Genomic DNA, 5,000 nt, shown 5'->3' with positions numbered 1-5,000 from the left:
TATCAGGGGAGGCCGGTGGAGGAAGAGGAAAGAAGAAAGAAGAAATCAGAGGATGGGCTCGTTGTAATGCATGGCATGGAATAAGGAATGACCTCAAACGAGTGTTCTACCTCCACCCCCCCTCCCTGTGATACAAGCGTCGATACCGTTCCCTATTCCATTCCATGCTTTACAATGAGCCCGTCCTCCGATTTCTACCTCCGCCGGCCTCCCCTGGCTTGTATGTACTGGAGATCGGGGTTGGGATGAGCCACAGTATTGGAACAGTGCAAATTCCCTCATCTTTTCAACAATGGGAGAAGTGTGTGTGTGTGATGTCTACATCAGACCAAATGCAGCTTCAATGTCCTTGTCTCCTTTCCTTATCCCTTGGGACCGCTGATCTGAAGTGGCGTGATGGGTTGAAGCAGGTGGTCCAGTCTATCATGGGAGAGAGTTGACGTCTTTGTAATAAGTGTCGAATGACAGCGTCTCATTCACTACTGTACTCAATCACGAGTCACGATGCTGTTCATACTGCCAGGGGTAGGAGAATGGAACAGTAGGTGTGTGTGTGTGTGTGTGTGCATGGGAGTGTGTGTGCGGGCGCGCCTGCAAGTGTAATCATCGCTCTCAACTCCACAATTCCAGGCACTCATGCCATAATTAATCCATCGTGATTTTATTGAGAGAGAGGCCCTTTTGTCACAGGTTTCACGCCGCGACTGACAATTCTCACTTAGCCACTAAACATGGCAGTTACAGTCCATGTATATGAATGAAGCCATTGTAAAAGTAAAATCACACTCTTGCATTTGAGCACATAATGGTTCTTTAGCACCGCCGTTCAGCCGGCTTTTCAATCAGACACAATTACAGGTGAACGTGAATCATTTTGTTTAATGATGGCTATTGAAACGCGACACTTTTCATTGTGACATTGTGACACATTGAGTGTTTTGGTTTAATATATATATATATACAGTATTGAAGTGTGTGTGTGTGTGTGTGTGTGTGTGTGTGTGTGTGTGTGTGTGTGTGTGTGTGTGTGTGTGTGTGTGTGTGTGTGTGTAGGTGTGTGTGCGTGCGTAGGTGTGCGTAGGTGTGTGTGTGTGTGTGTGTTATAAAGGAACACTTTAGGCTTATGTTCTGGTTAATGAGCAGCACTTTTCTACATGCAGTTTGTCAGAGTCTTGGCTGGGCCAGGGCTGTTATTACCGCTCCTAAAGAGACACGGGCTGCAGAGGCCACTGTATTCTCAGATCCCAGAGCATCGATTGGAGGAGCATGCCAAGCTTAAAGAGGCAATTTGCAGCGTCCTCTTTTTCTTTCTCTCTCGCTTGCTCTCTCATGCTCTCTCTGTCTCTCTCTCTCTCTCTCTCTCTCTCTCTCTCTCTCTCTCTCTCTCTCTCTCTCTCTCTCTCTCTTCCCCACCATCCTCTCTCTCCCACTATTCTTACTCATTTTCTGTCAATCTTCCCAACCTTTTTCTTTCTCTCCTTCACGCTGTGTCTGTCTCTCTCTCACTCTCCTATTCTTCTTTCACTCCCTCCCTCCCTCCCTCTCTCATTATCATCATCTAACTCTTTCCATCTCTGTCTCCTCACCTGTCGTTTTCAGTTGGATCACTTTCCGTCTTTGGGCTAACTTTCTTTACACACTTCCCTTTTGATTATCCGATCAAATATCCAGCTAAATTTAACCATGAAATTGGCTGAGGCAATGTGTGTGTTAGGTTAAGTCAGAGGAAAACAATGCTAAAAGATGATGATGGCTTAGTTCTGGCCCACCTACTCGTGTCAAAGTCCGCTCAGGGGGCTGATGTCAAACCATCCAGACAGTGGATGGAGTCCAATTCTACATTTTGGAATCCACTGAGGGCAGAGAGAGACACAGTGTGTGTGTGTGTGTGTGTGTGTGTGTGTGTGTGTGTGTGTTAACTTCTTATCACTGCATTCTCTCCTTGACTTGCTTGTATAAGCTCCTATTGGTTTTATGAGGAGGATATGAGACTATGGCGCGGTGCTTCTGCAGCTGCAGTATAATATTCCTGGTCCATTACATCCCAATATGCCTCAGAGGGTTATAGAGTATAGCCACACACACACACTATCTCCACCCCAAAACACACACATAGACACTGTCCCCACCCCAAAACACACACACAGACACACAGACACTATCCCCACCCCAAAACACACACACCGACATACACATACTATCCCCACCTCAAAACACACACGCACACACTATCCCCACCCCAAAACACACACACAGACAGACACACAGACACACAGACACACACAGACACACACACACACACAGACACACATGTGTGTCTGTGTGTCTGTGTGGATAGTGAGTTGGACTTGTGATCGGAAGGTTGTAAGTTCAAATCCCGCCTGAAACCACACCACCACTAGTGTGCCCTTGAGTAAGGCACTTAGCCCTCAGTTACTCCAGGGGAAATGTCCCTGTAATTTGTAATTGTAAATCGCTTTGGATTAAAAGCGTCTGCTAAATGGCAAAATTTAAATTAAATTAAAATTATACACACACTATCCCCACCCCAAAACACACACACACACACTATCCACCAACCCAAAACACACACACACACACACACTATCCCCACCCAAAAACACACACACACACACACACACACACACTATCCCCACCTCGAAACACACACACACACATACACACACACACACACACTCAGTAACGTCTTGTCCTGATCCTTAGTTTATGTTTGTCTTTGTTTCATGTTATTCATGTGTAGTTCCTGTTTAGTTTGGTGTTTCTCACCTTGTCTCTCGTTTCAGACGCTTCACTTCCTGCCCTTGTGTGTTTCCCGCCTGTGTGATTGTCTTCTCCTCCGCCCTGATTGGCTTCACCTGTTCCTCCACATCCTTCCCTGTGTATTTAGTCTGTGTGTTCCTCTGTCTCTGTGCCAGTTCGTGTTTAGCTTTCCTGGTTTCCGATCCTTGTTAGTTGACTCAGACGTAGTCTTTTTTCGTCTCCCTGTTGGATTGTCTGCCTACTCTTTGAACTGCCAACCCGTGTACCGAAGCCTGCTTTTACTGGAAGACTATTCATTCGGATTTAAGTGTTTTTCTCCGAGTCGTGCATTTGAGTCCTCTGCCTGCGTACTACAGCCATTACGCACACTATCCCCAGCCCAAAACACACACAACCACACACACACACACTATCCCCACCCCAAAACACACACAACCACACACACACACACACACACACACAATCCCCACCCCAAAACACATACAACCCCCCCCCCCACACACACACACACACACACACACAATCCCCACCCCAAAACACACATAACCACACACTATCCCCACCGCAAAACAATCACAACCACACACACACACACACACACACTATCCCCACCCCAAAACACACACAACCCCCCCCCCCCCACACACACACACACACACACACACACACACACACTATCCCCACCCCAAAACACACACACACACACACCGAAACACAAACACAGTTTGTTTATGCTGTTGTTTTTTTAAAGAGACAGTGGGTAGTCTGGTCTGTGTCAGGCCCTCTCTGGAGTGTCACGGGAGCGTCACACAGGGCCAGGAGCTGAGTCATGGAGAGGGGGGGCCTGTCCCCTTCCCTGTCCCCTTCCCTGTCCCCTTCCCTGTCCCCTGCCCTCCCTGGTGGTGGTGAGAGTGGAGGTCCGGCCTGGAGGTCGTGCTTCAGCGCACCCTTCACTGCTTCTGTGTATACTGCTGGGGAAACATGGGGTGAGTGGTGTCCACGCACCACTGGAGATGGACACACAGGGGGGGAAGCGGTGCGCTCGCTCACACACATACACACACGCTCACACACAAACACACTCGCTCACACACACATACAAGCTCGCTCACACACATACACACACGCTCACACACATACACACTCGCTCGCTCACACACACACACACACGCTCACTCACACACACATACACGCTCACTCACACACACATACACGCTCGCTCACACACACATACACACTCGCTCACACACATACACACTCGCTCACACACATACACACTCGCTCACACACACATGCTCACACACATACACACTCGCTCACACACACATACACGCTTACTCACACACACACACACACACACACACACACACACACACACACATTCTCACAGTCACCACACATCCTGTCAATCACACCACAATCCCTGTAACCCTTCAGCAATCCCAGAATTCCTTTCACCCCTGACAGAATCCCCAGTGAATCAGTTGAGTGAAACAGACCTGTCATCCTGCTGAGATGTACACACTATGTGTGTGTGTGTGTGTGTGTGTGTGTGTGTGTGTGTGTGTGTGTGTTACCAGCAGACAACCAGCAGGTAACATGGAATCTGGAGCTTGTAGCAGGATCATTGTGTCCATGTGTATGTGTGTGTGTGTGTGTGTGTGTGTGTGTGTGTGTGTGTGTGTGTGTGTGTGTGAGAGAGAGAGAGAGAGAGAGAGAGAGAGAGAGAGAGTTAGGGTAAAGCGAGTTTAGCATTGTGAGTCACGACTGCAAGGACAGACTCCCCTTCACACAGTTCACATGCGCACACACACGCACACGCGCACACACACACACCATCTGTAATCAAGGCTGCAAAAAGACTGTAATCGATGCTGACCGACCAAAGCCCATTATAACACAGATACAGAGACAGACACACTCCTCCAGGCATCAAGCTGAGCTACCTGACTGGCAGGGTCAGCATCACAAAGGCTGCCCCAGGACAATGTGTTTCTGCTGTAGAGAGGTTACCTAACATCAGTAGCCAGGTACAGCTGCAGTACAGGGCCCCCCCCTCCCCAGAACAGATCATAGATATACAAAAAGCTTAATCAAAACTATGAGTCATAAGACTCATAAGCATTCAAAGGCCTTTCTTTTCAGGGCATGTCAAAAGTCAAAACGTAATCGGAACTCTGATGACTTTTTACTGTGGACACGGGAACAGGAACGATTTG

The sequence above is a fragment of the Nansenia antarctica genome, assembly GCF_963989245.1.
Source record: "Nansenia antarctica genome assembly, chromosome: 2".
Classification (NCBI taxonomy): domain Eukaryota; kingdom Metazoa; phylum Chordata; class Actinopteri; order Argentiniformes; family Microstomatidae; genus Nansenia; species Nansenia antarctica.
Note: the sequence above shows the minus strand (reverse complement) of the source record.